This window comes from Ambystoma mexicanum, chromosome 7q (assembly GCF_040938575.1).
Source record: "Ambystoma mexicanum isolate Mex_15411 chromosome 7q, UKY_AmexF1_1, whole genome shotgun sequence".
Classification (NCBI taxonomy): Eukaryota; Metazoa; Chordata; class Amphibia; order Caudata; family Ambystomatidae; genus Ambystoma; species Ambystoma mexicanum.
Genome location: NC_090941.1, coordinates 117,341,071 through 117,360,830, shown reverse-complemented (window position 1 = coordinate 117,360,830; position 19,760 = coordinate 117,341,071). Strand labels below are relative to the sequence as shown.

At 43.8% G+C, this 19,760-nt stretch overlaps 1 protein-coding gene across 1 annotated transcript in view; it reads left to right on the top strand.

Moving 5' to 3' along the window:
- CLCN4 (chloride voltage-gated channel 4) overlaps positions 1–19,760 on the top strand; it is a 336,781-nt gene that overhangs the window by 30,819 nt on the left and 286,202 nt on the right. The window lies entirely within an intron of this gene.

The window sequence follows — 19,760 nt, the reverse complement described above, 5'->3', positions numbered from 1 at the left end:
CTCACAGTTTGGTCAGTCCCCAAAAAGTTATGCAATAAAGTGAACATGTTTGTAATAGCAGACAACTGCATGGGCATGTCTACCACACGAAAGTGTGACTGCAGGTAAAAATCCAAAAACAAAGTTGTGAAATTCATCATCGGCATCAGAGGGGCCCTGTGTGATTAGGGGGCCCAGGAGCAGATTAACCTTGTGCTCCATGGTTAATCAGGCCTTGACTGTGCCCAATGTAGTGTGTCATTACCGGTTTGGGACAAATGCCAGTCATAAATCAAATGACATTAGAAAGCACACCAATTTTTAAGCATCTTGCCAGGAGATGTATCTTCTAATGCATGTTATTGTTCTCGTGCTAATAAGTGCAGTCAGAACAGCCAGAGCTTAGTACATAAACAGCATTATTAGCTGGTGTGTTGCCACCACAAAACAAGGTACTGAATAGGCCAGACAGGAGCTCAATGTATGAGTCTATCAGTTTAAGCGCCATTGTGACAACTTTGACACTGCCTTTCCAAGTGTCTTTGCCCACTGAATTGCCCCATGCACGCACATTCCTTTCCGTATGCCCCCAGCCCAACTCCCATTGCCCCATACATTTCCCCAGGCCACCTTTACTGCTTCCAAAACTGCCTCATGCCACGTGACTTTACCACCTCTATTGCCCATGGCATTCACATTGATACAGAACATTCCTATTACCCCCTAATGTGCCGATGGCATGCTCATTTCTCCCCAAAATGCCTCATACCATTTATGATTGTTCCATGTTACATTGCTATCAGAAATGCACTATGGTGCCTCCTGCTGCCGCTGAATTGGCCCATGGCACTCACATTGCTCAAGGACTACCCAATTCCACTCACACTGCCCTTAGAAGGGCCATATGCCCCCCTCCCCACCTTGCCTGACAACTGCAGCTTGCCAGCTACATAGCCACAGCCCTCTCGTTCCCCACGACCACCCTTTCTTAGCACTCACATGCATGGATTGACTGGGGAGAGGAAGGATCAGCACTGCCAAGGAGGGAAGTCACCCAGCACTTGGTCATCCTCTTCACCCCATGGTGTCTCCCTTTGTACACAAGGCTGAGATTGTGGTGAGTGAGTAGAACGACCAGGGGCACAAAGGGTTGAAGGCGCCTATTTTCGGTATCCAGCACACCATATTTAGTGCCCTAAACAGAGAATGGCGCTGCTAGCATAATTGTCTGGCACCCTAGGTACCAGTCCTTTTACATTTGCAATACATCTGCAAAGGATATTCATTTTAAATGAGAACACTGTACACTGTAACTGAAGGTGCAGTGAGGAGCGAGTATCAGAAAGACATCTGAAAGCAACTTGATTCGTAACCTTTCTGAGCATTGGTTTATAATAATCTATAGAACATTAACAAACCATTGTAAAAGTAAGTGATGTCCAGTGGCGGAGGAGTACAAGAAGAAAAGCTAGTAAGAACAGCAGCAGCTTGATTCTCTGCAAGGGGCTTAACACAAAAAGTATCCCCATGTACGGACATTCTCTTGTTGGCTTTGCCCTTAATGCCAGTAAAAATATCCTGCGACAGGAAGAAAATATGTTATTGCTGCTGCAGTAAGGCTTGCCCAGCCCTGCACCACCACCTAAGAATACTCTTCATGTTAAGTTTGCCCTCAACACCAGTAAAACATGCAATGCCACAGTAAGAAAACATTTACTTGCTGACTGCACAAGTTCCCCCACCCTCCCCATGTAAGAACTCACATCATATTGGCCTTACCCCTTATGATAGTAAAATGGCCATGCCACAGAAAGGAAATATTCAGCCTGCTTGTTCCGTTGTACTGTAAATCCCACCCCCCCCACCGATCCCAAACCATCCTCCAAGTAATAAAATTCAGCATGTTGGCTTTTCCCAAAAATAGTAGTAAAACAAGTAAGAAAAATTCCATGTTCCTTGCCAGTACCCCAGCCATGCATCCAGAGACTCATACCCATTCAACCACTGGCCATTAATCCAGTGGCGTTGTGTGCATTTTTTAATTGGAGGGGAGTAACTATTTCCCACATAATGCCAGAGCAACAGAGCGTAGTGAGTGAGCCCAACAAACCAAATTTGAGTAACTTTGGGTCTCACCCTAAGTTACTAGGGGAATCCAGACGTGGACCCCTTGCTCACTATTCTTAGAGAGGCACAGCTCCTCCCTACTGATGAGGTCCAACCAGACTGAAACACGTGTCTGGGGATGTTGTTGGTACTCTTATTCAGAGGAGAATTGCCTAGCATTTCGGTGCTGGACTGCCCCAGGGCAGGACAAAGACTGATATGTTTGGGATATTTCTTCTCTGTGAAAGATAGTGAGCTAAAGACGCTGGGTAAGTCTCTCGCAACCAGGACTAATGTCTGGCAGAGGGACTCCCAGGACCCCCCTTGTTAATTTGCATATTTGAGTAACTTTGGGTCTCACCCTAAATTACTAGGGGAATCCAGACGTGGACCCCTTGCTCACTATTCTTAGAGAGGCACAGCTCCTCCCTACTGATGAGGTCCAACCAGACCGAAACACGTGTCTGGGGATGCTGTTGGTACTCTTGTTCAGAGGAGAATTGCCTAGCATTTCGGTGCTGGACTGCCCCAGGGCAGGACAAAGACTGATATGTTTGGGATATCTTTTCTCTGTGAAAGATAGTGAGCTAATGACTCTGGGTAAGTCTCTTGCAACCAGGACTAATGTTTGGCAGAGGGACTCCCAGGACCCCCCTTGTTAATTTGCATATTTGAGTAACTTTGGGTCTCACCCTAAGTTACTAGGGGAATCCAGACGTGTACCCCTTGCTCACTATTCTTAGAGAGGCACAGCTCCTCCCTACTGATGAGGTCCAACCAGACCGAAACACGTGTCTGGGGATGCTGTTGGTACTCTTGTTCAGAGGAGAATTGCCTAGCATTTCGGTGCTGGACTGCCCCAGGGCAGGACAAAGACTGATATGGTTGGGATATTTCTTCTCTGTGAAAGATAGTGAGCTAAAGACTCTGGGTAAGTCTCTCGCAACCAGGACTAATGTCTGGCAGAGGGACTCCCAGGACCCCCCTTGTTAATTTGCATATTTGAGTAACTTTGGGTCTCACCCTAAATTACTAGGGGAATCCAGACGTGGACCCCTTGCTCACTGTTCTTAGAGAGGCACAGCTCCTCCCTACTGATGAGGTCCAACCAGACCGAAACACGTATCTGGGGATGCTGTTGGTACTCTTGTTCAGAGGAGAATTGCCTAGAATTTCGGTGCTGGACTGCCCCAGGGCAGGACAAAGACTGATATGTTTGGGATATCTTTTCTCTGTGAAAGATAGTGAGCTAATGACTCTGGGTAAGTCTCTTGCAACCAGGACTAATGTTTGGCAGAGGGACTCCCAGGACCCCCCTTGTTAATTTGCATATTTGAGTAACTTTGGGTCTCACCCTAAGTTACTAGGGGAATCCAGACGTGTACCCCTTGCTCACTATTCTTAGAGAGGCACAGCTCCTCCCTACTGATGAGGTCCAACCAGACCGAAACACGTGTCTGGGGATGCTGTTGGTACTCTTGTTCAGAGGAGAATTGCCTAGCATTTCGGTGCTGGACTGCCCCAGGGCAGGACAAAGACTGATATGGTTGGGATATTTCTTCTCTGTGAAAGATAGTGAGCTAAAGACTCTGGGTAAGTCTCTCGCAACCAGGACTAATGTCTGGCAGAGGGACTCCCAGGACCCCCCTTGTTAATTTGCATAGTTGAGTAACTTTGGGTCTCACCCTAAGTTACTAGGGGAATCCAGACATGTACCCCTTGCTCACTATTCTTAGAGAGGCACAGCTCCTCCCTACTGATGAGGTCCAACCAGACCGAAACACGTGTCTGGGGATGCTGTTGGTACTCTTGTTCAGAGGAGAATTGCCTAGCATTTCGGTGCTGGACTGCCCCAGGGCAGGACAAAGACTGATATGTTTGGGATATTTCTTCTCTGTGAAAGATAGTGAGCTAAAGACTCTGGGTAAGTCTCTCGCAACCAGGACTAATGTCTGGCAGAGGGACTCCCAGGACCCCCCTTGTTAATCAACAAACCAAAGGGAGCTTGATTGGGGTTTCTCCACCCCTCCCACACACCACTGCATTAGATAGCACACTTTCTGTGAAGGTTTGGGTAAAAGGCCAAACTGTTTGCAACTGGTTTTGTAGTTTGACTCCAATACAAAAATCCAATAGATGCATCTCACAAACAGTGCACAGGAGCATTTCCCAACACATTTTCACGATGCCTTTGACCACAATATATGCCAGTATAAAAACATTGTCACGCTGGTTGTGTTCTTACTTGTCCATAATGGCTGCAACAATATATGACAGTATTCCCATATAAGAACATACTCATGTTTGCTTTGCTCATAATGTCAGTAATGGTACTATGAAAAACATGTCATATGGCAGTATTCCCACATAAGGACATACCCCTGTTAGCTTTGCCATTAAAAATGCCATGCCATAATAAGAAAACATGTCCAGTCTAGCAGCCTAATAAAGCTTATCATGCTTACTTTATCTTAGATGCCCAGCAAAAAATATTGCTATGCCACAGCAGGAACTAGCTAGACTGGTTGCACCAAAATGCCAGTTTAGCCATGTAATAATGCATCATGCTTGGTTTACCATAGATGCCCAGTACAAAATGACATGTCACAGTACAACATGGTTAGAGGGCTACACCCAAATGCTAGTCTAGCCAGATAATAAACTTATCATGCTTGCTTTACTATAAATCCCCATTAAAAAATGGCATACCACAGTATGCAATAACACGCTTGCTTCACCATGGATGGATTCCCATTAAAAATGTTGTAGTGCACCTTAACCCTCGACCCCAATTGTAAAAATCACATCCTCAGCACTGGCTCAGCACAAACATGTGCATACCCATTCACACACCATTCCCTCACTCAATCACATGCGCATCCACCCACCCATACATCATACACCTACTCTCACATTACATAATACACCCTTGCATAAACACACGTTTCCTGGAGCCACTGCATACCTCTGTTCCTTGGGCAGTGCTCATTGGTAGAATCAGGGAGTTCGGCCGCCCCAGCACCACCTCTTTTGTTCCCTTCAGGTGTTACTTCTCGGGTGGAGCTTGCTCTCTCCTCCATCAGGCTTCCTGCAGGACCTTGGTTCTGATGGTTCGGTACGCTGGTTCTCTGCTTCTCCAGCAGAGGGTGCTCCGTGTTGTTTCTGTGGCCTGGGCACTTGTGGCTACTGGACTGGCAGTGCTGTGAGTGTTGCCCGGGCTCAGTCGCAGTTCCCTTTGCCACTCCTGACGTACACTTGTCCTTTTCCTGTCACTCCTCCTAGGAGGAGGTTGCCCCCTTCTGTGGCTCTGCAGGTTTCTCTTCTCCCTTGCTTCAATGCGGTTTGAATTTTTATCTCTCCCTCTATTGAAGTGAGGGCTGTTTCTGTGCGCCCTCGTTCCAGGTGAGTCCTTTGCCCCGAGTCAAAGTCAGAGACGATACCAGCCAGTCTTACAGTAAGTTTTAAGTTATCACACAATTTAAGTCCCATATACCCAACATAAATATTGGGATTTTGAGAATAGAGAGGATTGCTGATATTCCTTTTGGGGAATCTTTTATCCCCAGATCGGGTGTTGGCGAGCTCACTTTGATGCTTACCCTGTCCCCTACGGGGTGTTGAGCTTATCAGGGTCACTTACTAATCCTAACTGGGGTGGCTTCTTCTAGGGCAGAGGGGACAAATACCTTGGATTCATCACATCATGCTAAATTGTCTTTGAGAAACATACACTCTTTTCCAGTATGTCTTTTTTAACCAATGTATGCTTCCTAATAGTCAATACTTCTAGGTGCACATCATTCAGAAGGGCAGTAGCACCCATCTACACAACATTTTGTTGTATTCTACTTAAATTCGGGAACATTGAAATCAGGTATGACATGCTTTCAAATGTCTTGGTAAGAATCTGTTTTCAGAAAAATCTGAAAAACGTGCGTTTGAGAAGGAGAATATAATTTATTTTGGGGTTCATTCGGTTTTGCGGTCTATTAATCTCAAGAAGGGAGCACCCATTTCTTGGATGTCCATTTCCTTTCCCTGTTAAGAAAACAGTGTTTTTAGTGCTTTGAAACTGTTCTAGAATATGTGTTTAGAATTATTCGATAAGGGATTCTGCAATTACTTATTTATTAAAGAGGAGAATGTGGTTAGAGGGTTTGTTTCAGTGGGAAGATCAGGCAGATAACACCTGTTTACTAAGTACGTAAATCATTTCTGGTGAAGTGTTGTATCTTCCTGATGTTTTAAAGTGGTTTATTGTTGAGCATGATATTTTAGATGGAGCTGTGTATGATGCTCTATTGCAGGTTTACAGTGATGTTTACATACTATCTTTTAGTTGTCTTAAATCCTTGTTGGTTGTTGAAAAGGAAATGGGCCATTGGGCAGGCATGACTGCACATGACAGCTGGATCTTCTGAATGAAGACATTTATAGATGATGGTAAGTCCTCCTTAAGAAATCTGGACAGATCACAGCCCTCTTCAGGTGTTCTGTTCATTACGATGCCATAAGGGTTGTCAAGAAAGATTGCCTTATCTCTTTGCTCAGTGTGAGTTTGTAGTGTGTAATCCCGACTCTAGGAATGTTACAGCTGAGGTGTTGTCTAGGAGAGATCCAGAGTTGGCCCACAACGCTGTTCCATTTCAGAACATACATGCCCCAGGAAAGATTTTAGATTTGACTTGCTTTTTCCACATCCGTTTACCAGGAAGGGTGGATTATGCTTTGATTGGCAGGTTGTGACCTAGTGTCTGTACCATGATACTACTTCTAGTGGTCATATCGGCGCTAAGTCTACTTTAGATTGGGTTCAGTGATTCCTTGGGGTGTCATCTTGCCTGCAGAGGTTCACAGGTGTGTTTCCTCTTGTCCAGTTTGTGCTCAGAATAAGTATTTGCATCAACTTCCACTAGGGGTGTTAAGATCCCACCCCTCTAATTACTCTATTTTTCTTATCACACCACCAATAAACATCTTAGTGAACAGTGTTGCTTGGCCATCGCTCACATATCTCTAGGAAAGCCGATTGTACTTGCATTGCTGTTTGAGTTGAAACTAGTTCTTTTTCTAAGTCAAATCAGGTTGTTTTTGCATTTAGCTGTCCCCGACCCACCCTGTCTTCTGTCCACACTGCTCCTGCCTTCCCCTGTGTTGTGTTGCCTGCTTGTTGCCTCCTGTGTGCATCCTTCTGTGTGAAACCACCCACCCCCCTGGTGCTTCCTGTGGTGCATGTCTGTGAGCTGTGCTTCTCTTCCTCCCTCACTCTATGGTGCTCTCAATCTCTCCCATCTTCTCAAACTGCTCCTCTATCTCCTATCCCTCTCACTAAGCCTGGAAGGAAAAAGTTCAAGAGGCATATCCTGGTCTCCAACACAGGCCTCCCTATCACTGATACCCACATCAGCGCTTCCTTCAGACAGACTCTAACCAACATCCTCTTTGTTGTTCCCTCTCCTCTCTGAGCCCAGAACCAGCCGGCCTGGATGTGGAGTGGCCCTGATCTTTCCGGAATGGGTCCCTGCTTCCGTCATTCCTATGCCAGCCTACTCCTTCTTTGAATGCCTAGTTTTCAGGCTCTCTATCTCTCCTGGCCTCTCTCTGACTGTGAGTAAGAAAATGCAATGAGGGAGGAGGGGCACAACTCAATTTCGCAAATGTGATAAGGATGAGCAGTGACTCTTCAGGTAAAAGTTACTTTAGTTCATGCAAAATTAAGTACTCATTTCAGGTGCAACAGGGTGTAGTCCCGAGGCCGCCAGAGACTATTTAACCATGAGAAGAACAAACAGAAACCCGTTGTTGCCAACGGGGAACCCTTGTTGCACTCTTGTGGGACAGCTGTGCAAGTAAGGTTAAGTGGGTACTCACTTTGTGTAACCACAGAATGTTTGAAAAGAAAATTCCAACAAAATCATATTACACAAAGGTGTATAGAGAAAATGTTCAGACTAAAACAAGTTCAACATTTTAATGTTGGCAGAGAAGATCCCCACCGACAACAACACTTCTCAGTGTTACTGGGTATGTAAATCAAAGTGAATATAGATAAAGAATGTGAAACATTTAAATCAAATCAAACAGCAATGTATTCTTCATCAACTAAAATGTGATTCTCAAAAGAAAAAACTCTTCTTGTAACCATAAATATAAAGTTCTGTTGAAGGTTAGAACAAATCTCTAAATACAGTAAGTTGCATACAGTTTTTGATCTTCCAACAAGCTCAAATGTTGTGTCAACCACAACTTATAGTCAACACGTTTCAGATATATGATCCATCCTCAGGGCTTTGAGACTTTGTGTTCCAATGTGTTCAATATGTTCAAAATACTTTCTGTGATTTTTCTGATGTACACCTGAAAGGACAATGGTGCGTGAATTCATCTAATTGTTTACTGTCTATCTGTAGTCAGTTCTACCTGAAAGGAATTATTTAAAGTAACTAGGGTACACTGACCTGGAAACCTCCACTTGGATATGTACAGGTGTCGGTGTCCTGTAAGGGAAGGAAACATTGTAAATGTTGTTGTATTTTGCCTGGTGTGTAGTATCAAAAAATGTCACTTATAATAACATGTGAATCCATACGTAAACTTTGTAATTTATTGAGGTATCCTACTCACCCGCCGGATGCTGATGGTACAACTAGGCGGGAGAATCCTCACATGCACAGCAGCAGGCTCATTATGAATATCCAGCTGTTTCACTATGCGGTAACACAGCAACGGGTGAGCTGTAAGTGTAAGATGGGCAGTGTGAGTCTCGTGTTCCATGCAAACAATCCAGGGTCTATAGGCAGTGGCAGCAACTGTTGGCAATATGGAGGAATATTAGGGCTCTAACAGCAAGGAGAGTCTGATACTTTCACAGTATTGCATCACTGTAGCTAATGTGTACGCTACGGAGTGCAGTGATATGTAAAAAAGAGCATATATGCTCAACTAATGGTCGATATGCCGCCTCTAAATACTGCTTGTTGAATGCTGTTTCAGTGGCGTGTGTCGCCAAATAACCATTTTGTACGCCTAATGCTACCGAAAGTATGGTGTGTTCTGCCTCGTATATACAGATAGTCTGTTTGAAACTCATGAAATAATATTGTTAAAATGGGCCTCATTACACGGAAGGTGGTAAGGGTTAACGGTCACCGGTAAGGGTACCGGTGACCGTTAACCCTTACCGCGTTACTACGAGGTCCCTTTGCGGGACCCGACCTTAACGGCTGGTGTAGACCAGCCGTTAAAGTTGGGACCCGCAAAGGGACCTTGGTGCTAATTACGGTACCGCAATTTGCGGTACCGTAATTAGCTCCTTCCCCATTCCCATTATGCCCTATGGGGCAAAAATGGGAATGGTGAAGGGCCATGGAGAAAGGGGGAATTACTGCCCTGCCAACCTTGGAATGGGGTGGTAATTCCCCTTTCCTCCATGGTGGTACCGGCGGCAACCATGGTGCTATTAGCACCATGGTTTACCGCCTACCGTGTAATGAGGCCCAATGTGTCCAGATTCATACTCTTACTCAAGACTTACCTTAATCTTAATTCTACTAGTTCGAGCACTGCGGTAGCCGTCTGCGCTACTCGAGGGATCTGTGTTTATGGCGTCGTCATGATGCCAGTGCGCATGCACAGCAGTGCCCCAGCACCACAGGACACCATATTGCTGTGGGACAATTTGTGCATGGGAACGGCTCCACAATAGTAACTAATTGCTACTAGTCCCATGTATGACATTCGTATATGGTACTACTCGAATGTGTCATGCCAGGGTCAGCCCCAGCAGTTACATACTACTGGATGGGTTGAGGCGTGCAGGCTGCGTATTCATGGCAACCATCAATGTATATGCCATACACAAGGATCCTGACCCCACCCTCAGGGAGAAGTGACGAGATCTCGATACAGTGGATGTAAACTGGGCTCCTGTTATATAATGCCCAATGTACCATCTGGTGTCATAGGACTGTACTGTTTGCCATAAAGCCACGAACATGTGAACACATGCTCAGTCTGTGCGCGCACTTGTCACCTGCTGGCTGCACTACCACTGTTTATTGCATCCATTTTCTATTTAATTTTATTTATTATTTATTTATCTTCTCTGCACTTCCACTCTCCCCTTCCATGCACTTTTCCCTTTTCCCTTTCCCATGCACTTGCACATTCCCAATGTCACTGGGCCTAGTAAGATCGGTGTTGTTTTTGTGTTCCCCCCTGTTCCCCTCCACAGTGTCACCAAGATATGAGTCAGAGAAGCACGGGGCATTCAGCCGAGGGTATCGGCCTGGTGCCCCACACTTCTCTAATGTAATGAACACACAGCCGTAGTTTCAATTGGTACGGCTGTGAATCAGGGACTATATGTTGTGCTAATAGGCATCTGCCTTTGTGGTTGTTCCTAAATGAAGTCAAATGCATGTCATAGCCCTAACGCTACAGAATAATACAGGATGTGGGGGGGGGAGCGGTGAGCTACAGTCTACTGGGTTAATTCAATACTGGATGCTCTCTATGTGAGACGGAAATATCAGTGGTCTTATGCGTTAAGGGTCCTACTCAAAGGAACTGTAACGTGCCACCTGACTTGTTCGGGCAAATGATGTGCTCATGTCGTGTGCTGTAATATCTCAAATATGATCCAGAGAATATAGTATTCCTGTAATATGCAAGTCTGAATCCACTGACAGATATATGAACCTACTGTATATCGTCAGGGATTGCACACTAAACACAAGCATGCAACTATTCAGAATTATATAGTAAGTCCATTAGGAGCGGGCTGTCCGATCATGTTGTTAAGTTCTCATTCACCGGCTCACAATCTTGTGTTACCTTAAGCGACGCACGTTTATACGTACACTGCCATTGTGTGTTTCGATGGCTGTGTAATTTCTTCCTTCTGGAATCAAAATTTCAGTTCACAATCTTCAGCCATATATGTCTTCATACACATGTAGAGTTCTTAAACAAAGAACATTAAGTCAAACTCACAGTTCATTCCCTGTGGGCTCAATGAATCAAGCAAATCTATCCAGATTATTTCTCTGTGCAGGAATCTTTTGTGTAGGTCCCCGCCCCTGTTTTCCAGCTTGACCTGTTCAAGTATTACACATTTCAATTGCGCTATCGTGTGTCTGGCCTCTATAAAATGTGAGGCAGCAGGAGATTTAAGGTTCTTTGTTCTGATACTAGACTTATGCTCAGTCCATCTAAGTTTAACTTTACACATTGTTATACCCACATAGTAAAGCCCACATAGGCATTTAAGTGCATAAACTACATTGGTGGGCTTGCATGTGCATGAATGTCTAAGATGGATCACCTTTCCTGTGTGTGGGTGTGCAGTACTGTTGCCCTAAATAATATTGCTACAATGCTGGCAGTTGTGACAAGGTAATGTGCCTTTGCGTGTAACCTTATGTGTGGAATCCCTTGGTAATTCAGCCTTCACCAGACTGTTGTGCAAGGCTCTACTGTTTCTATATGCAAATGTAGGCATTTGTGGGAACATGCTCTGGAGCTGGGGTCTAGTTGAAGCATGGGCCAATTCAGTTTTATATTCTTCTTGATTCTATTGCTCTGCAATGAATGGGTTGTTACAGACACCAACTGTTCTCCTTGTTTAGGTGGTTTGGGTGTGAGCAGAGTGTCTCGTTGTACCTCCTCTACCTTCTTGGCAATGTTGGATATGGCAGTTGGATCATAGCCTCTCTCAACAAACTTTCTTTCAAGTGTCACTGCTTGTCTCTTGTATTCTTCCATGTCGGATATATTCCGTCTATACCTCAGGAATTGGCTCAGAGGTACGCTCTCAATAGTGCGCTTAGGATGGAAGCTGGTTGCTAGTGGTAAGCTGTTCCTATCTGTTGTTTTTGTGAAGATACTTGTGTTGTGACAATCACGCTGGAGATACACTTCTACATCCAGAAAGTTAATCATGTTGCCATTGGTTTGTGTAGTGAATCAGATGCCTCAATGCATACCATTCATCATTTTGAAAAATTCTCCTAACTCTTCAGTTGGGCCGGTCCATATACAAAACACATCATCGATATATCGGACAAAGATCGATAAGTGGTGTAGCCATCTTGGGCAATTCCACACATGTTCAGTCTCCAAATGTAGCATATATGCATTGGCATAGGTGGGAGCCATAGCACCCCTCATGCTGGTGCCTGACAGTTGTAGTTAATATTTATCTCTGAATTTTAAGTGATTATTTATCAAGATGAGTTTCAGCAGCGTGAGTATGAATACTGTGTCTCCTTTACAGGTCTCAGATCTGTTTAGGAGCTATTCTGCCACATCTAATCCAGCCTCATGGACTATGTTGGTATAGAGTGAAGTAACGTCCATGGTAATGAGGGTGTCTCATCCCTTAATGAAGTGAACTCCATCCAGTAAAGAGAGAAAGTGCATGGTGTCTTTCACATACGTGGCACTACTTTGTATCAAGGGTTGCAAACATTGATCCACTTATTGGGCTAGTGGTTCAAGTAGCTGTCTGTTGCTACTATAGTATGGCATCCTGGTGGTTTATCTAGCTTCATATGACTATGTGGGAGAATGTAAAACACTGGCTTGATAGAGTGTGTGGTGTCCAGAAATCTCAGAGTCTTGTTGGAGATAACCCCTCTATCTTCTGCTTTGTCCAAAACCTCTTTAATGAGAGCTCATACCTTCTCTGTTGGATCAAAGGGGATCTCTTTATAGATTTCTTCGTCCCTCAATTGCCTTTCCACTTCTTCAAGATAGTCCTTTTTGTTCATCAGGACTAGGGCTTCCCCCTTGTCAGCTGGTTTGATTATAATATCGGGATTATCAAAGAGATTCTTGACGGTTTGACATTCTGTTATGGTGAAATTCCCATACTTTCTCCGATCAAATGAAAGTTTACTAAATGCTCCCAGCACTTTTTTTTCAAAGGTTGTCAGAATGTGATTCTGCACTGGAGGATAAAAAATGCCCTTAGGTTTAGCTCTAGGATATGAGATGGTTCCTCTTCAACGGAATTGGATTCCACAGAGTCAAAGAAGACCTTCAATTTGAGTTTCCTCATTAATTTGAAGAAATCATTTTTCTCCTTTAACAGGGTACTAGTGTATTGTGGAACAAATGTCAGGCCTTTTTGTAAAACACTCTGTTCCATATTGGAGAGTCTATATGACGAGCTGTTAACCACTAAGTTTTCTTTCCTGCTACTTTCTTCCTCTGTGGGTTTTTTCTTTTTTCGCCTTCTGGTTGGTCTTTTTCTAAAAAAAAGGGAGTTCTCTGTTTCTGCACTGATGCCAGAGGTTGATGGTTTTGCTTGAGGTATGGTTTCCCTGTCCAGTTTCTAGTTCGGTGCTAGAGGCGTCAGACAATGTTGTTTTGGGATTAGCACCACCTGTCTTGGGTGTGCGTGGATGGAAAGGTCTTGGTGCTCGTTGTCCGTAGTACTCTTGCCAGATGTAGACAATGGGCCTCATTACGACCCAGGCGGTAAGTTACCGCCTGGGCCGTGACTTTACCACCATGGCGTAAACTACGCTACGTTTACGCCATGGTGGTTGGCGGACTTACCGCCCCATTCCGACCTTGGCGGGGCGGTAAGTCCCCAATCCCCATTTACCCTTCCCCATTCCCATTTTTGCCCCATAGGGCATAATGGGAGTGGGGAAGGCGTTAATTACGCCACCGTAAATTACGGTGGCGTAATTAACTCCATGGTCCCTTAGCGCCATGGATTTTAACACCTGCTAAAAGCAGGTGTTAAATCCGCCATGGCGCTAAGGGACCTCGTACTCAGGCGGTAAGGGTCGGCGCTGTTTACGCCGGCGTAAACCCCTTACCGCCTGAGTCGAATGTCCAGTTTATAGTCCTGTGTATCAAGTCTAAATTTCCTTTTTTCTAACACCTCTAGCTCTTGTTTATATTTTGACACTTTTTGATTGGTGTCTAGAAGGGCTTGCTGTAGTTGTTCTGCAGTGAAGCCCACGCTCAGACCTGTCTTGATGTTATTTATATCCTCCTCCAAGGTTCCCAAGTTATGTGACAGTTCCTCTATTGTTAAAAGTATGAGGTCCAGCGAGCACCTATTTAGGATCTGTCACCATTTCTTCACAAAGGTAGGGTTGTCCTTACATAGGGTTGGCTCCAAGTTCCCCGCACTCCTCTTGGAATTTTTTGCACCTTGTGTTGTTGGGCCAATGTCGTAGCATGCAACTTTAAATTAATTTTCAGATGAATTGTCCATTCTAATTGTTTTAATAAGGCCTCTGGTTTGTCAGATGTTATTAATTCATCGCCAGTTGATTTGATGAGTTTCAGAATTCTCTGGGTTTCTTCTTCGCTAAAACCTAGTACCTCAGCTCTGTTGGTGGTTGCCTGATCAATTTTAGCAACTGACATATTTTTCCCTGAGTACTAGGACCCAGGAAGATGGTGTGCACCCTCGAATTGTGGCCTATAAGTGAGTTAGAAAATGCAATGATGGAGCAGGGGCACAAATCTATACTTACCCTATTGATGAGGAGCAAGGGTGCATATTGGCACAAGAAGTGAAATATCGAGCAGTGGAAGCAGGTATAGTGAACACACTTGGTTGTTTGACGGTGCATAAATAGCACTTTTTGCTTCATGTTATCTATGTTTGATATAGTGGAAGAATTATTCTCTGATGTGATGGTGTATATTTTGATGTCTGTTGGTGATTGAATTGCTGTTTCCTTTTGATTTTGTAGTGTGTTGAGAGTGGTTGTTAAATCAGTGAAGACCACAGTGTGCATCTGTCAACATACAATTTGCGGGTCGGAGAGTCCCTGAAGAAGGTTCCTCGAATAAAGCATAGGGACTGAAACATGTCAGGCGTTTTGTATAAAAAACACAATTGGGTCAATTCCGGATTATTTTACGGCCTATGTGTTTTTGGAGACAACTAAGATATGGGTTGTTGATGATTTCCATTTTTACTTCTTGAATCTGTATTATAGGTTTTGATACATTTTATAATAAAATAATTGTTTTGAATGTGTATTCCGAGTACGTGTTTTGAAGGTGGGACAGACATCACCAATCAGATAGTTTCTTTTTCTCTTTTGTGTACATGTCATATTAAGACACCCATACAGTAGAGAAGGAGAGTCGTGTGGCCTGTGTCACAGCTTCTCTGGGTATTTCCGAACAATATATAAATCACATATTAAATCTTTGCAATGGTTGTCTTTCACCTTTCTAGAACTCTAGTGGGCTTCGGTGATGCAACTAAGCATAGTAACAGGCATGGGTGGGAGTGTTAAGAGGTAGCACTTCTATAATGATGATCAATATTAAAAGTTTATTGATAATTAATGCATGGCCACAGTATTGAAGGGGCCGTGTATTTCCACAGCTAGGCACTAGGGTGTGGTAAGGGAGATTTAAATATGAGGCAGTGCCGCTTCACTAGAATGCCGGCAGACAATGCAGAGCTTAAATTACTAAAATCTCACCGATTTACAGATAAGTAGGTTTCTTCTTGGAACATTTCTTGTTGTGAGATGGCCATTCTCTAGTTAAAGAGAACATTCATCTTCATTAGAAGCAAGACAGATTATTGGGGCTAGTGGACGTTCTCACAGGTATGAGATTATAGGGCCAAAATGAGGATAATGATACATAGTTCTCAGTGAGCTTGGGCATACTTAGTGGGATTTTTCCATACATACATGCTGTGATTTTAACCTTGTTATGGATCAAGGACCCAATCGTATCACTGTATCTACATTGACCAGGAAAATAAAAGTAAATTGCTCTTTGAAGAATGTAATCAACTTTTCCAATGCGATTGATGTATTTCCACCCATTTATAAAATTATACACATTTTGTTCTGATTCTCACCAACATTACTTTATTAGATGTAGCATTAGTAATCCACAATATTCTCTGCAGCATTTCCTTTAAATGGGTTGATATTTTGAAATGCACTCCTTTAAGTGTATTAATAGCTGTTTACGGTGTAATCTTAGTGAACTACAAAGTTCAATCATAAACTTATTTCCAGTATGGCATACTTTGAGTCAATTAGGATTGACCAGGAAGAAGTCTTACAAAATAACATTGTCTCAGTCACAATGTCTACAGTTTAGGAATCTTGTAAGGCCACTTTTCATGGTCTGGTTACATCTCACTACATTAGTTTAAGACGATCCAGACAATGGGCCTCATCACAAGTCTGGCTGTATCCTGGCAGTAACACCGCCAGCGCAAATAGCGTTACTGCTACTCAGTCTGGCACTATTAGCACCAGATCACGAGTAGTGGTTTGGCAGTTATTAGGACCCGATGGGGATGGGGGCATTATTACCGCCAGTGGTAATTGCATCGTCACTAATACCGCCGAAAATGGCTGAAAATGGGTGGTAAGTGGACATTTTTACCTCCAGATTTTTGCTTGAGGTAAAACTCCAACTTATCGCCCAACCCATAATAGGGCCAGCCCTTAAATGTGCTGGTAATAGCATTACCGCCACATTTAAGGGCTACCGCCCAATTCGTGATGGGTCTCAATATAACTTAAATCAGAACATGGCTCATTTATGACTTGTGCAAAATGTCCTCGCCAACCTAGGTTTTCAGAGTTTCAGAGGTCCTATTGCCGCCACCTTTCAGAATCAAACAACTGAGGTCCATACAAAGTTAAAGCCTATATTGGATTATGCCTATCTACAAAAAAAAACAGAAACCGAAATACAATTGGGTTGGTTTTTGTGTTGCAGGCCCAGGAAACTCAATCATCCCAGACCATGCAGCCAGTATGTAACGATGATTAGACCCTATCTAACCCACTCTGAAATGTTGCATGAATTACTTTCATTCTACTCTTGATTATATCAGGACAATCTGAAAACTCCAACTGAAATCATTTAATTATTTACTCCATTTTAGCTTAACATTTTCACTGCCCCTACGGCACGAGTCTGCAACCCGCAGCTCTCCAGATGTTTCCATCTATAACTTCCTTGATGTCTTACCATTTACTATGCAAGCTAGGGCTGATGGGAAATGTAGTCCAAAATATCTGGAGAGCAGAAGGTTGTAGACTGCTGCCTAGGACGTGTACATGCACCCAAGCTCCAATTTGAAATCACTGAAGTCTCATCAGTGAAAGTGATAAGGATCTTCCCACAAGCTCATGTCATATTAAAATCCCCTGTTTCTGACGCGGAAACACTTGGGCTGGGAAGGCTCATAACAAAGATAGTATTCCCTGCAGAGTGTGAGACAAATTCAATGCAGTACTGACTCTATAATTCCAAATGTTAAAATTGTATATCCCCTAGGGCAAAGGTAGTCAACTTGCGGCTCTCCACTCACACTTTGAAGAATGCAACTAGAAGGCACATCCGCACTAATCCACGACTGAGGTGCTCTTCAGTGTGTACTACACCACTGCCCAGTTGGAATCCATATTTTCCACTTTCCTGCTACAGATGTATGAATGGAATGCTGTTAAAGAGAGCATGTTTATTTTGTGTTCCAACTGATCAATTATTCCTCCACATTTACCAATCATCTTTTTATTATACTTTGGTAGATATCAAACTTGACGTGCATACCATCATTTTCAGATACCCAACCAATAAGATTATGACTAATATGAAGATGTTTTCATTTTTTAGAATATACTTTTGGCCTGTATGTACAACTCACGGTATTGGGTTGAGAAGACATCACTCTATACACACTTTAAGGCTCTCCTTGTAAAGTGCCATCTTGCATTTCATATTATTGAACTTCTGGGTGGTGCCAATAGTTATTGTGAAAGTGGAATCGGTACGATTCCCCCTGAGAAATAGGTAGCCACTGTCCCAGTCTTACTCATACTTAGCCAGGGACCACCAATTTTCTTCTTTCTTACTCTTTTACAATGGTTGCACTTTAAACTGATCAGAATTTTACTTGTAGACATTTTCCTCTCCTATTTCTATTGTATGCATTGCATAGTATTATTATTCACTGAATACCCATGGGCGCTACGGCTGTGATGAAACCAATGAAAGTCACAATTTATGACGAGCAGGGCATTCATACATTTGCTTCCTGCCATGGATATCTCATGGCATCACACTTGAAATCACAGATGACATCACAAATGTCATCTTCAGTGACATGACTGTAGACATTACATATGATACCAGTACTGACATGTTCAACAATATCATGCTAGTCAGAACTATTAAATGATAGGACAATCATTAGCCCTGCAACACTGTCACATGCAGAATACCCATTCCCACAGAAACTGGAGGCTGTGGCCTTCAGCTATGCCCCATGCATACACACTGTTTACTGGACATGATTTATGGCTGTGCGTCCAGCACATCTCCCTTGTTTGTGTTCTCGATGAGACCTACTCAGAGGCCAATGACCATTGCCATGCCCCGTTCAGGACCTAATAGCATCACTATGGGACATGGGCATGCCCTGTTGCCATTCCTAAGCCTTAATACCCAATGGTCATGCTCTGTATATTTTAAGGTGCCTTAGGCGTTCTTACTACCAGATGCTAAAATTGTCATGTGTACCTATTGCTAGTAGTGTTGGTCATGAAGGGTGAGATCTTGGCAGCCATTCACTGGGTACAAATACCCTCCCGAGCCACCGGAAGTGCTGGCACAGGGCAATGTATGACACTCTCCACCCTCGAAGCACGTGAGGAGGTGGGGGCGGATCTCTCACTGGTCCTTGGGGCAGGGTATCATCTTTGTAAGCACAAGCGTGTCCCTATTATGAGTGAGTACTGTTCTTGCAGCAATGTTGCGGTTCCCATACACAAAAGTCCCAGGCCAAATCTAGGTAGAATGCCAGGGTGTGTGGGTTCCAGTGTCCCTGGTCCTGAGAGCAGGGACATCGATAACATTGCCTGGCAGCTCGATACATGCGACCTATGGTGTGCGTACATGTTTCCCGGGGAGGATTGTTGTAGCAGGTCAGATTGACTAGTGTGCTTCAGCATTTCATGACGCACCACACTGATGACTGCATTCGAAAATACTGACCATGTGAATATGGTGGCACTGGCAGCAAGTGGCACTGCCAGTGCATTTAATTGTGTTTGGAGGAATGTTTATGTTGTTTTAATTTTCTCATTCCCTTCCTTCTAAAACAAAAAAAAAAAAACAGTTAAAAAGATCAAAGCTTTGAAATACATTTAAACAACCTAAGAACAGTCATTTAAAACTTTATTTAATGGAGTTTGGTTTTGCTTAATGTTTCGGATGTTGCAAAATAAAGATTCTAGAGGGAGGTAGACGTTTGATGGGCACATGTCCTATTTCAGGAGTCAAGGAGCCTTTTGTTTTGTATTGGAGTCAATGGCCTGCCCCGACCCTTTAGACTGGGGTGGCCCAAGTGGCGCACTGACTTATGCATGGGTGGCACGCGTGTGCGCACAAGCGCACACACACAGACACACACGTGGCACCTGGGGTGTCCAATCAGATTCCACGGGTAGCACGTGCCACCCCAGGCAACTCCCTGGACAGAAATATGATTGGAATGAATCACGCACTGAAGCTTTTCATAACACCCGCTACCTCTTTTAGAGTGCGGTGCAACATTTGCAGATCTAGGGAAGACGAGATAAACAGTGACAGTTATCTTTTCAAACACACCAAAGACTAATAAGAAATACATGCTTGTGGAAGTAGAA